This window comes from Berghia stephanieae, chromosome 4 (assembly GCF_034508935.2).
Source record: "Berghia stephanieae isolate SIO BIC M18660-M18661 chromosome 4, UCSD_Bste_1.3, whole genome shotgun sequence".
NCBI classification, from domain to species: Eukaryota; Metazoa; Mollusca; class Gastropoda; order Nudibranchia; family Aeolidiidae; genus Berghia; species Berghia stephanieae.
The window spans coordinates 50,606,693-50,621,301 of record NC_088363.1 but is presented as its reverse complement, the minus strand read 5'-3'; the positions used below and the strand labels follow the sequence as shown (position 1 = coordinate 50,621,301).

Sequence of the window (14,609 nt, the reverse complement as noted above, 5' to 3'; positions counted from 1 at the left end):
TCCCCATCCTCCTCTCCATCCTCCTCCCCATCCTCCTCCTCCTCCTCCTTCTTCTTCTTCTTCTTCTTCTTCTTCTTCATTTTTATTCTTCTTTTACATTTTCCCCCTCCTCTTCCCATCCTTATCCTCCTCCCCCTCCCTCATTTTATCCTTTTTTTGTTCTTTATCTTCCTTGTCTTGTTCTTTTTGTTGTTGTTGTTGTTCTTCTTCTTCTTCTTCTTCTTCTTCTTCTTCTTCTTCTTCTTCTTCTTCTTCTTCTTCTTCTTCTTCTTCTTCTTCTTCTTCTTCTTCTTCTTCTTCTTCTTCTTCTTTGTTTTTATTCTTCTTCTTCTTCTTCTTTGTTTTTATTATTCTTTTACATTCTTCCCCATCTCTTCTTCTTCCCATCCTTCTCCTTCCCCTCCCTCATCTTATTATTTTTCTTCTTCTTCTTTGTTTTGTTGTTGTTGTTGTTGTTCTTCTTCTTCTTCTTCTTCTTTTTCTTCTTCTTCTTCTTCTTCTTCTTCTTCTTCTTCTTCTTCTTCTCTTCTTCTTCTCTTCTTCTTCTTCTTCTTCTTCTTCTTCTTCTTCTTCTTCTTCTTCTTCTTCTTCTTCTTCTTCTTTTTTTTCTCTTTTTCATTTTCCCTCTCTCTTCCTCTTCCCATCTTCTCCTCCTTCTTCTCCATCTTCTACTTTATTTTTATTCTTCTTTTTCATTCTTCCCTTCTCTTCCTCGTCCCATCTTCTCCTCCTCTCCTCATCTTTCTTCTTTTCTTCTTTTTCTTCTTCTCTTCTTCTCTTTCCTTCTTCTCTCTTCTTTTTTCTTCTTCTTCTTTCTTCTTCTTTTCTTCTTCTTCTTCTTCTTCTTCTTCTTCTTCTTCTTCTTCTTCTTCTTCTTCTTCTTCTTTCTTCTTCTTCTTCTTCTTCTTTTCTTCTTCTTCCTTCTTTTCTTCTTCTCTTCTCTCTTCTTTTCTTCTTCTCCTTCTCCTTCTTCCTTCTTCTCTTCTTCTTCTTCTTCTTCTTCTTCTTCTTCTTCTTCTTCTTTCTTCTTCTTCTTCTTCTTCTTCTTCTTCTTCTTCTTCTTCTTCTTGTTCTTGTTCTTGTTCTTGTTCTTTTTCTTCTTCTTTTTCTAGAAGTAACATATATTACAAGTTGGACTGTGCGTTTATTTGCTCCTTGCCAAGGAAGAAATATATCATTTCTGTAAGGAAATGGGCCAAAAGTATTTTTATCTTTTTTACTTGTTTAAATATATAATACGATGTTGAAGTATGCAAAGTCATATATGGAATTTAAACAAAATGAAATTCATTGTAATTGGATATGGCATGTTATTTGGCATCTTTTAAAGAAATCACCAACATGTTCTAATGATTTCATGTAATAACCATTAAATGTTTATTGCTCGCACAAATTATAAGATGCTACCACTTTCTAACATAGATTTTTAAATCGTTATATTTAAGGACATTGTATATAGTTTTGATGAGAGTTTATAATAATTTATTTAGGACATACATATGTAATCTCATTGTATATAGAAAATCCACATATACTTGTGGGGCTGTACTTTATATTGTCTTTTTACAATTCTGGGTGGGGTTCCCTACCTCCACAGTGGGCAGGGAGGTACTTACCGCGTCTTCTATCCCCTTATATCTGTTTTCCAACATGCTTTCTGTCTTTGTCTTGGTGTGAGATTGCTCGGTTTTGTCCCAACCCTGGCCGGAGTCCTTGACTGGGAGGGAAACAGTCAAATGCATAGTTATTGTTGTGGGAGATGATATTTTTTTCCTTGTAAATCATCTCTCTGTTATGTGTTATTATATTTGTTATTTTAAATGTATAATGCAAGCATTTGAGTGTATTCCTCTTTGTTGGATTTTGTGCTTGTGTCTGGATGAGACTTATAGTGATCTCAAACTAAGTGCATTGGTGGTATGCTCTTGGAATCTACATCTGATCCCTATTTGTTCCCAGTTCCCCTATGTCTTACTTTTTCTTGGGCGCTTTTATTGTAATTCTAGAACTTTTTACTATCCCATTTTCTTCCTTTTTACTGGCGCTGATATGACCTTAATGTGTTGCAAGCGCCGTAAAACCCTTAAAAACAAAACAAAACAAACTTTTTACAATTGATCCGATTTTATTTCCTCCCCATCCCTCATCTTATTCTTCTTTTTCTTTTTTTCTTCTTCTTCTTCTTCTTCTTCTTCTTCTTCTTCTTCTTCTTCTTCTTCTTCTGTGATCTCAACTAATCATTGTTTTCTCTTGCTATCTCATTATCTCCTTTTTTCCCTTCCCTTTCCTTCTTTCTTGCGCTTTTTTTTATTCTATACTTTTTACTTCCCATTTTCTTCCTTTTTACTGCCTGATTACTTTTTTCATGCTCGTACAAATCTCTTCTACAATCAACTTTTTACTTCGTCCTTTTTTTCTTCTCCTTCTCTCATCTTTTCTTCTTTTTCTTTTTTTCTTCTTCTTCTTCTTCTTCTTCTTTCTTCTTCTTCTTCTTCTTCTTCTTCTTCTTTCTTCTTCTTCTCTTCTTCTTCTTCTTCTTCTTCTTCATTTTTATTCTTCTTCTTCTTCTCCTTCTCCTTCTCCTTCTCCATCCCTTCTTCCTCTTCTTCTTCTTCTTCTTCTCTTCTTCTTCTTCTTCTTTCTTCTTCTTCTTCTTCTTCTTCTTCTTCTTCTTCTTCTTCTTCTTTTTTTCTTCTTCTTCTTTTTTCTTCTCTTCTCTTCTTCTCTTCTCTTCTCCTTCACTCCTTCTTCTTCTCCTTCTCTCTCTTCTCTTCTTCTTCTTTCTTCTTTTCTTTTTTCTTTTCTTCTTCTTCTTCTTCTTCTTCTTCTTCATTTTTTCTTCTTCTTTTTCTCCTTCTCCTTCTCCTTCTCCTCCCTTCTTCTTCTTCTTCTTCTTCTTCTTCTTCTTCTTCTTCTTCTTCTTCTTCTTCTTCTTCTTCTTCTTCTTCTTCTTCTTTTCTTGTTTTTTCTTTTTCTTCTTCACATCTTTCTGACGTCACCATTTTATCCTCACCATCCTCTTATCTTCTTTTCTATTTTTTCTTGTTCTTGCTCTGTGTTCTTCTATCTTTCTGTACGTTGTGCTCTCATTCTTCTTATTCTTCTTTTTCTTTCTTATCATTACTATATCATCATTTATTACTTCTATTACTTCTCAATTATTCTTGTTCTGTTGCTTGTTTATTTCTTCTTTTTAGAAGTAACATAATTCAATGTTGACATTTATGCTTTATTGCTCGCATGCCAAGAAAAATATACATTTCTGTAAGAAATGCAAAAGATTTTTATCTTTTTACTGTTTAAATTTATACGATGTTAATTAATCAAAGTCATATATGAATTAACAAAATGAATTCATTGTAATTGATATGCATGTTATTTGGCTTATTTTAAAAGTCACCACATTTCTAATATTGTATATAACCATTAATGTTTTGCTCGCAAACTATAAATTAATACTACATTCTACAAGATTTAATCGGATTTTAATGACATTATATATTGAATGTAAAAGTATTATGACTACAGTATCTCATGTAAAACATCACATATACTTGGCTGTTATATCTTTACAATTGACCATTTATTCCTACGTCTGTGACCTGCCATCAAAACTTTCATATTTTCATATATCGCTGAACATCGAAAATGTTTATTTGAATCACATCTAGTGTTATTTGATATTGACAATTTGTGACTAATTCTAAAGTTAAGATATTTTTATGGCTGAAGTGGTGATAGTGAAAACGCGTGTTGTAAAAATAATTAATGCACTTGTGAAATGATAAACACTTCTTCTATAAGGAATATACTTTTGTCCTTTCCAACGTTTTGAAATTATGATGTATTATAGAAGAAACCATATTTTTTGTGGTTTGATTAATTGGAGATCATCATTATCATCATCATCATCATATCGTGTCGCGCCAGTGGTGGATCCATTGGATGGCTTCAGGGGTGCAGCCTCTCAGGTCCATATCACTGATATGTGGTCCAAGTTCGCACTCGTGAAGGATATGGTCCATGTTTTGAGCCATGTGTCCACATTGACATCGGCAGTCTGAAGAAAGTCCCCAATTTTGTAAGGTTGTTTTGGTCTTCCCCACTTTAGACCTTGCCCTATTCAGTGTCAACCAATCTTTCCTGGGGAGATTCACTCCGCTTGGCAATTCTTCTTTGGGTTCCTGAATGGCATCATTTGGGCAGCAGTCCCATTCTTTCCATGAATGCACTCTGTATATGGCTGCATGGTCTGGGTGGATGCCTTCAGTTGTCAGGAAGCTTGTTGTAAAAATAATTAATGCAGTTGTGAAATGATAAACACATCTGCTAAAAGGAATACAGTTTTGTCCTTTCCAACGTTTTGATATTATGATGTATTATAGAAGAAACCATATTTTTTGTGGTTTGATTAATTGGAGATGACACATTTTCATGTGATGAATCCAAAGTTAGAGATTAAGTGAAAAGAGTGAAAGTTCATATCCTGAAATTACAAATGCAGTAGTAACGTAATGTGCACTTCTGCTAAAGATAAAATGAATTTGTCATTTTCAGAATGTTAAACTTTTTTTCTCCTTTCTTTCACACTTTTCCATACTAGCCAAATTTACCCTAAACTGTTTTGAGGAAAAGGTTCACCAACATTATTTTGATATCCATTCACCTCATTTTGTATGTTATAATGATGATTGCCGAATTTATAACATAGAGATATCACTTTTATCAAATTTCTAAACATTTCTTTTTTTGGTGTTGTATAAATTTTATGACCACTCGTCCCCATCCTCCATCCCCATCCTCCTCCTCCTCCTCCTCCTCCTCCTCCTCCTCCTCCTCCTCCTCCTCCTCCTCCTCCTCCTCCTCCCTCCTCCCTCCTCCTCCTCCTCCTCCTCCTCCTCCTCCCTCCTCCTCCTCTCTCTCTCCTCCTCTTCTTCTTCTTCTTCTTCTTTTTTTTCTTTTCTTTTTTACTTTTCTCCTCTCTCTTTCTTCCTTCTTTATTCTTTTTTCATTTTCCCTCTTCTTCTCTTTCTCTTCTCTCTTCCTCCTCTCTCTTCTTCTCCTCTTCATCTTTCTCTTTTCTTCTTCTTCTTCTTCTTTTTTCTTCTTTTCTTCTTCTTCTTCCTCTTCCTCTTCTCCCCCCTCCCATCTTCTTTTTTTCTTCTTCTCTTCTTCTTCTTTTCTTTCTTCTCTTCTTCTTCTTTCCTTCTTCTTCTTCTCTTCTTCTTCTTCTTCTTTCTCTTCTTCTTCCTTTTTTTTTTCTTCTTCTTCTTTTTCTTCATTTTTATTCTCCTTTTCCCATTTTCCCCCTTCTCTTCCTCTTCCCATGCATCTCCTCCTCCCTTCTTCTCCATCTTCTACTTTATGGAAGCTGTGGAACAAAAGAAAAATCCAAACTACATAGAACCCTCAGAGAGGCTTCAAAAATAATTAACACAGACCTTAGAAGCCTTGACACAACTTATATTAATGCAGTTGAGAAGAAATCTTTTAACATTATCAACGAAAAGAGGCATCCGCTGAACGAAAAATTCCAACTTCTGCGCTCCGGAAGACGGTATCTAGAAGCAAAATGTCGGACAAATCGACATAAGACAACCTTCATTCCAACCGCCATAAAATTAATTAACAAATCTTCTGTGGAAAAATGAGACAACCAATGAAAATAACGAGAAGCAGTGTCGTGAATCATCATCATCGACATTGCCGCCGTCGTTATCATCATCATCATCATCATCATCATCATCATCATCATCATCATCGTAGTCATCATCATCATCATCATCATCATCATCATCATCATCATCATCATCATCATCACAATTATTGCCATCTTCTTCTTAATATAAGACACTATATTTATAATATGGTTAATCTGCTGTCCCAGCAAATAAATCGTATCGTTCATCTGTCTGTGTGTGTGTCTGTGTGTATGTATATATGTATGTATGTATGTATGTATGTATGTATGTATGTATGTATGTATGAATGTAGGCATGCATATACGATGATATGCTGGTTTGTATGTATGTCTGCATGTATGTATGTATGTATGTATGTATGTATGTAATGTGTTTGTATGTACGCTCATTTCTTTTGTATACATGTGTAGAAACAATGTGCAAGCGTGTATGTTCGTGTATGGCTGTGTCTGTATTTGTAAATGTGTTGATGTTCATACCATGAACCAAACTGAGCATTGTTTACCTCACATGAATTGCCTTTAATTTGGACAATAAAGATTATTATTATTATTATTTATTATTATTATTATTATTATTATTATTATTATTATTATTATTATTATTATTATTATTATTATTATTTATTATTATTATTTATTCATTCTTTTTTCATTCTTCCCCTCTCTTCCTCGTCCCCATCCTTCTCCTCCTCCTCATCCCTCATCTTATTCTTCTTTTTCTTCTTCTTTCCTTCTTCTTCTTCTTCTTCTTCTTTCTTCTTCTTCTTCTTCTTCTTCTTCTTCTTCCTTCTTCTTCTTCTTCCTTCCTTTCCTTCTTCCTTCCTTCTTCTTCTTCTTCTTCCTCCTTCCTCCTTCTTCCTCCTTCTTCCTCCTTCTTCCTCCTTCTTCTTCCTTCTTCCTCCTTCTTCTTCCTTCTTCCTCCTTCTTCTTCCTTCTTCCTCCTTCTTCTTCCTTCTTCCTCCTTCTTCTTCCTTCTTCCTCCTTCTTCTTCCTTCTTCCTCCTTCTTCTTCTTCCTTCCTTCTCCTCTCCTTCTTCCTTCCTTTTCTTCCTCCTCTTCTTCCTCCTTCTTCCTCCTTCTTCCTCCTTCTTCCTCCTTCTTCTCCTTCCTTCCTCCTTCTTCTCTTCTTCTCTTCCTCTTCTTCTTCCTTCTTCCTTTCCTTCTTCCTTCTTCCTTCTTCTTCCTTCTCTTCTCTTCTTCTTCCTTCCTTCTTCTTCCTTCTTCTTCCTTCTTCTTCCTTCTTCTTCTCTTCCTTCTTCTTCCTTCTTCTTCTCTTCTTCTTCCTTTCTTCTTCTTCTTCTTCTTCTTCTTCTCTTCTTTCTTCTTGTTAGACATTAACATTTTGAATATTGCAAATATTGCTCTAGTCATATATTGTATTTGTGAAAATTCAAATTATACTGCAGTTAGATGTGGCATTATATTAGGCATCTTTTTAAGAAATCACCACTATCAATATTTCGAACATTTCTTTTTCTGTCTTTTGTTATATTTTTTGGCACCATCTAAATGGTTATTACACATAGAACTTATAGAATAACTGCCTCACTCTTACATAAAATTTTAATTCGTGATATGTAAATATGTGTTTATAGACGTCTAATTGTGTTTGTGACAAATATGTTATCTCATTGATTTTTTTAGAGCTTAACTCCCGCAAACAAAAGAAAGATCTGTCTTTCGCCATAATTTTGTATCACTTGTGAATAAATTCAATTATCAGATTATTACATAAATCAGTTTAAATCAAATTCAACATCACTTCCTGAAGTAAAAGAACTCAATTTTAATTTATTCCCTAATTTGAAACGTGAATCGCCTTTATTTGGAATCCAAATTAATTCCCGTTTCTGCAGGTTTTCCTGTATTTTGGTGAGAATAGTTTGCTTGCTATGTGTGGATCATATTACAATGTACTTTTTGCCAATTTGAATATGACTTAGCTACCCACTTATGGCTTGATAATAATAGATAAATGAGGATTCTTATCCGGATCTTTATTGAATCTGTTGCAAGCGCCGTAAAACCCTTAAAATCAATAAACAATTATTGAATCTGAAGCTCTAGCTAAATGCAGCTACTGGACTCTGAGTTGTCGACTATGAATATGTTATGACTTTTCAACATTATATCTGTATTTATATTCATTTTTTTTTTGGTCATGTTATGACACAAATCGGTGACTTGTCAACTCAAAACATTAATAGATATAAAAAATGTTGATGCCGTAAATGATAAATGAACAAAAAACAATTATTACCAAACATGTTGTATGAATTAAAAGTTGAATATTTTCTTGGCTGAAGCACTGGGGTATAAATACATTTTTATTCAACTAAAATTGAATACGTATTTCTCACCTAACCTCTGAAGACAAAATTAAAAAGAGAGGAAATCAAACTAAGTAGGCTACTGGTTTCCAATATTTTGATATGTCAATCTTATTACAAACCACTCTCTATTGAGATTTTATGGATTCAAAGGGATCCTATATTTGATCTTAATACATTTCTCCATACCAGCGTTGACATTTTAAAAGTCGTCTTGAGGAACCTTTGTCAACTTTTTAATTTGCCTTCGTTTATTGTTGCCATTTTTTCATACTATTGATGTACATGAGTATGGGTGCTGTATTAAAATTGAGAACTCAACATTGTTTTCTTAGATTTGAATTTAAAGATTCACGTGTTCAATTTTTCATTCTTGAATTCTTTAGGATGGGGAAAGGGGGGGGGGGGGGGGGAGGAGAATTGTGCTTCTCCAGCTGACTGTTGTGTTCCACGTCCGTTCTCATCTTTCCTATTTCTTTATTTTTCCCCGGATGGGGTCTTCTGACCTCCCATGGTGGAAAGAGAGGTCACTCACTGTGTCTTTTATCTCTTATCTCTTTCCCTTTCTATGTTGCTCTCTCATGGTGAACAGGTCACTTGCTGTGTCTTCTATCTCCCTATACATATATGTTTTATGAGTTGCTTTCTGTCCTTGCCTTTGTCTTGGAATGGGTTTACTTGGTTCTGTCCTGATCCTCTCCGGAATCCTTGGCTGAGAGGGAAATAGTCAAAAGTATGCAAGGATTTTCATTGTAAATCCTCTCTCTTTTATGGACTGATCGTTACATTTTTGTGTTGAAAATATCTTTTAAACATTTGAATGAGACTTTTAGGTACATTGATGGTATGCTTTTGGAATTTCTTGGATACTTTAATTTTTTCACTATCCAATTTCTTTCCTTTTTTTTTATTACTGGCGCTGATATAACCTAAATGTTTTGCAAGCGCCATGAAACCCTTTTTCTGGATTGAGATTGCTTGGTGTTTTTTCCCTGGTTATGTCCGAAATCTTTAGCTGGGAGGGAGACTGTCAAATGTATAGTACCCTTTTAAAGAGATTTTATTCCATTGTTAATCATCTCACTGTTATTGTTGTGTGGTCCTATATTTATTAGTTTTGGATGGTTGGCTAGGTGGTCTTCAGATTGGAAGGCACAGAGCTCGATTCCTACTCTGAGCGGCGTATAGTTGAATCCTTAGAAAAGCTCTCTACTCACATTCTCTCACCGTACTCAGGTGTACAATGAGTACATGGCTCTTAACAACGTTGTTTCTGTCCGAAATAATTGTATTAATGCCTAACCGGCGTTATATATCGTCCTACTTTTTGCTGTTGGCAAGGGACACATTATAAAACAATTAGAGCGTGCTTAGTGGATACTGCGCTGTTATAGTATAATAATATAGTGGTCAGAAGTAATTTTATTTTGTCGACCCCAGGAATGTCTTGGTGGATTTCGTTCCATGCCATGCATTAATCTTGTGAGTAGCATTATGTGTATAGTAACATGTTATGATAGGGACACGATATGATGGTGTATACATCTACTGATAATTTGCATAAGACATCTTTTTTTCCTTTAATATTCATTGTGTTAACCAGTAAAACACTGAAAAAAAAACATGAATTCAAAAATTTGGCCTTGGTCCTTCAAATATCGATCGATTTAAATGAATTATTTTGGCAAAAACTCTCAAACCTGGGACCTCACATGGGTCCTTTAAATCGATGAATATGTGAAGGAAGAGGTTTCTGGCCAAATTTTTAAAAGCATATTTTACTAGAGGTAGAAAGTTAATTGGTTAACAAAATACCATAGGCACCATCAGCTCAACGAGCAAAATGTAACTATTACGATCGGAACAATCGTATTTATTTTTAGACATATCAGCTGGTAATCTGTGTGCTCAACTGTTTTAAAATAAATGAAGTAACAAAATTCGACTTTTGCCTTTTGATCAATAAGGACAATACAATGGTGATTTGTATTTTCAAATTATTCAATTTAAAAAATCAAATAACAACAGAAAGAAAAGAAAAAAAAACATTAAACGTTCAAAGCATGACATCTAATTATATATATATATTATATATATATATATATATATATATATATATATATATATATATATATATATAATATATATATATATTATATATATATATATATATAATTATATATATATCTCGCTCACTCTCACTCTCTCTTACTGTTATTATAATAATATTTCTCTTTTTTTTTTTCACTGACTGACATCATTCTGTTCTGGAAAGGTACAGAAGGGAAGTCATCCAAACTATACAAGGGTATAAGTTTAAATTATGGTGTTGTCTCCCGTTGAATAATTCTTTGCTTGATTGCTCGTTTTCAAGGGGTAGATGGTATTGCTAATCTATTAAAATCTACATCAAGGAATACGCTGGTTGTAAATGCTTTAAAAAATAAAACTCAAAAACAACAACAACTACAAATAAACAAACAAAAACTAACAAAGTCCCCAAACAGCAAACATTTGTATGACCTTCAATCTTCAGAGATTCCTATTTTCATCGTCGTTTCGCAACGCATCAAACCGTCTTTTTTATTTTACTTTTTAGCTTTATTCTGGTGATCATTGGCTTGTATTGTGACGTAGTTTTTAGGTAGATGTCGAGCTATGAGATGACGAAGTCTACGCTTTCTATATATTTGAGCAAATGGACACTGATATCCTACAGAAGTCAGAAGATCTCTCTTTTATCTTTCATTGATTGACGTGCCCGAAGGATTGCAAATATTATTATTATTATTATTATTATTATTATTATTATTATTATTATTATTATTATTATTATTATTATTATTATTATTATTATTATTATATTATTATTGTTGTTTGTTGTTTTTTCTTGTTATAATAATAATAATAATGATGAGATATGATGATGAGAATAATAATATTAAAATAATAATAATTAATAATAAATACTACTATAATAATAATTTAATATTATTATTATTATTATTATTATTATTATTATTATTATTATTATTATTATTATTATATTATTATTATTATTATTATTATTATTATTATTATTATTATTATTATTATTATTATTATTATTATTATTATTATTATTATTATTATTATTATTATTATCATTATTATCATTATTATTATTAAAATATGTGAATGATGAATGCACCCTGTGCCTTTCCTATCTGTGCTGTCACCTCTGCTTCCGTGCCTCCATCCTTGTCAATTATCCTCCCGAGATAGCAGAAAGTGTCTATATCTTCAAATTCTTGATCTTTTACTTTGATCTGCTCCCTTTGACGTGTACCTATCCTTAAGACATTTGACTTTGCAGTGTGAATTCTTAAACCAATTGATTCCGAGAGGCTGTTTACAATAATTGTGGTATTTGCTTTCATCTGGTCCTGGGTGTGGGACAGAAGAGCCAGACCATCAACTTAAGATATCTCCCTTCGACTAAAACTAAGACTTTTCAACTCAAACGTGACGTCTGTCCTATTGTATGGATGTGAAACTCGGAATGCATCACAGGCATGTATAAGGAGGTATCACAGATTTCCGTAAACAGGTAGGTACATGCGTAAGCTACTCAGAATAAAATGGATGGATCGAATTAAGACCGAAAAAGTATGGAAAAGAACACAGCATAAACCAGTCGGAGAGGAAATAGAAAGAAGACTATGGAGATGGATTGGACACAATCTTAGAAAGAATGACTCCACTATAACAAAGAAAGTATTGGACCGGAACCCTCAGGGCAGGAGATCATAAGGAAGGCCACATGGAACATGGGGAAGAATTAAAGAAGCTGATATACATAGAAGTGATAAGACATGGAGCGAGATTTTTAAAAAAATGTTAGCTCAAGATAGAGAAGGATGGAAATTGTTTGTCTGTGGCCTATACCCTGACCCAGGGTGCAAAAGGCAATGATGATGATGGTGATGATGATGATGATGATGATGATGATGATGATCATCATCATCATCATCAACATCATCATCGTCGTCGTCGTCGTCGTCATCATCATCATCATCATTACTATTATAGGATTAATAATTGTGATTCATCAAAATTCATCACTTTCTCTACTGTACAAGAAAATATCAAATTTATCTTTACTAATCCAATAATTATGTTATACAATAATCTTTTATGTTTCGTTCTTTATGCGTAGATAATATTAGATTCGAAATAAAGAAAGAATATATTCTGGATAGTTTTTTTTTTTTTTTTTTTTTTTTTTTTGTGGTTTTTTTTTTTACATTTGATCGACTGAGAGTTGTATTATATGGCCATTAATGTTTTCCAACTCATTGGTGAATTTATTTGCTTCATTTATGATCGTATTTATGACTTTGTAAGTTTCGTATCAAAGCGTTTAAAGGATACAATCCTAAATTCAGCCTTCAGCTATGTTATGTTACTATGATATGAATATCACATCGTTGGGATTAACTAATTTTCTGTGCTGTGGGTATATTATGCTGACAATTGTGCTCCAAAAACAACAACAACAACAACAATAAGAACAATAACAAAGAATGCTCAATTGCTCATGCATTCTAAGCTAGTGAAGGCTGTGATGTCTTGCAAGTATATGCCAGTAAGCTATATAAAATAAAATTAGAATTATTATACCAAGGTGATTTCTCGTCAGATTTTAAAATATTATATATTATGATATTTGTTGATGTAAATTGTCAATGAACAATTTGTTTGTATCTGACGTTTTATAAATTTATTTTATTATTATATTATAGAGCATACGTTTTAAATTTTTATTAGATTTTGCAATCCGTCTCTCCCTTTTCCTTCACTCATTGAGCATTGAGCAACCCATTGATTTTTAATGTGGTGATTAACCGCTTTTCAGAAAACATTCGTATAGAAGTTCTTTGTTGATAAACAAAAAAAAAATCGACTCAATTTGCAACTTAGTCATACCGCAACCCATAATTTTTCATGATTGTTCCAGACTGTATTTTGGCTTTGATAAGGGTACAAAGTCCATGGGAAACTGCAAAATGTGACTTCATACACGTACGTACGTTATTTTCTTGTTCACTATTTCTTGGAGAGGGATGTTTTTTTTTTTTTTTTTGTGCATAGTGCAAATAAGTGCACATCGCTGTACACACATGTATAGATTCGCATGTATCTTTAATCTTGCTAGTTATATTCCTGTTTTCTAAACATAAAAATAATATGAACAATAGGCACAGCGCTGATTTCCTCAAAAGTAGGACAGTGGGACCATTGAAAATCTAGCACACAATATTTTGAGACGTCAGCTGTCCCATTTCAGGGTACATTGCTTCAACAACCAATAGAATATCAGCAAACTGCTCACACCCTCTGTGACAGCCAATCGCACGAGGTCTACGACAAAAACAAGCTATAAATAGAGACCAGCTTCACACAAGATTGATTGAAGTGTTGTTTTCTTTTCCCGTTTCCTTTTATATCTGAACGTCTGAAAACGGAACCTTTGCCTCCTGTATGGCAATCAAACGTTGTGGATTATAATTTGTCATTTGGTGTGATATAAAACGTTTCATTAGAATTCATCAGGTAAGGTGGGGAACAGAATTCAGTCAACGTGCACGTTTCGAGTTTATTATCAGTTCAGTATCAGATCATCACCGGCCACTTGTCATATCATTCAGGCTGTCATTATTCCCAGACGCCTGTCTGGGGATAATAAAAATTCGTTATCCCCAGACAGGTGTCTGGGGATAACCAATTTTTGTTATCCCCAGACACCTGTCTGAGGATACTATCCCCAGACGCATGTAGCAAGTGGGCAGAAAGATTTTATGCAAAATGCCAAACTAGGCGTGAAAAATACCAAATATTCTGGAAAAAATACTAGTGGTTGTGTCCCAAAACAGTTAATATATCAAGTGATATTTAACACAAGATGAAAGTAAATAGTGATCAAATGTCAAATCCAGCTCTTTTAAAAAAAATATTTTAAAGCAAATGGATCAATTAAATTTCTTTTGTTACTTTGATCTGAAAACGTCAAACTGGCAATTCGACTTTTTATTTTCAACCAGGAAGAAAGTTGTTAATCATCAAATCTGTTCATAGTCCACCAACCATTTAAATTTTCATTACCAACCTACCTGTTAACTTTATTGATCATCTCTTGTTTCTATAATTTGCTCATTCTGGCCACAATTTTGGGGACGACCGGGAATAATTTTTATGTCGCGGACGAATTCCTAGGCCATGGTGTTGTTCGCCCCAAAGCCCAAAACCCACACCTGTTATTTTCCTGTCTGCTTCGCACAAGACAATACAATTTAGTATCACACCTCCACAAAACTAGATCCAACAACATATTTTTATTCGAATCAGAGATGAAAATAACCTACCAAAACAAGGAGGCAAAAATGGTGGAAATATGTTTAGCTCATACTCATATATGAATTTAAAATATTCCGATAGCGGTGTGGATAGGCAGCTCAGTGGGTAAGATTCGACCCAGTCGCGACCGCCCCCCCCCCCCCCCCCCCACTCATTTTTTTTTTTTACTTTTCTTTCTTT

The 14,609-nt window shown here is 33.7% G+C and overlaps 1 protein-coding gene across 1 annotated transcript in view; it reads left to right on the top strand.

The window, feature by feature from the left end:
* Positions 1 to 13,177: 13,177 nt before the first annotated feature.
* Positions 13,178 to 14,609, top strand: part of LOC144970765 (glyoxylate reductase/hydroxypyruvate reductase-like) — a 15,549-nt gene continuing 14,117 nt past the window's right edge. Inside the window, exon 1 of the mRNA XM_078910762.1 lies at positions 13,178 to 13,628. The gene's annotated coding sequence lies outside the window, so the exon portion shown is untranslated. The remainder of the gene's footprint in view (positions 13,629 to 14,609) is intronic.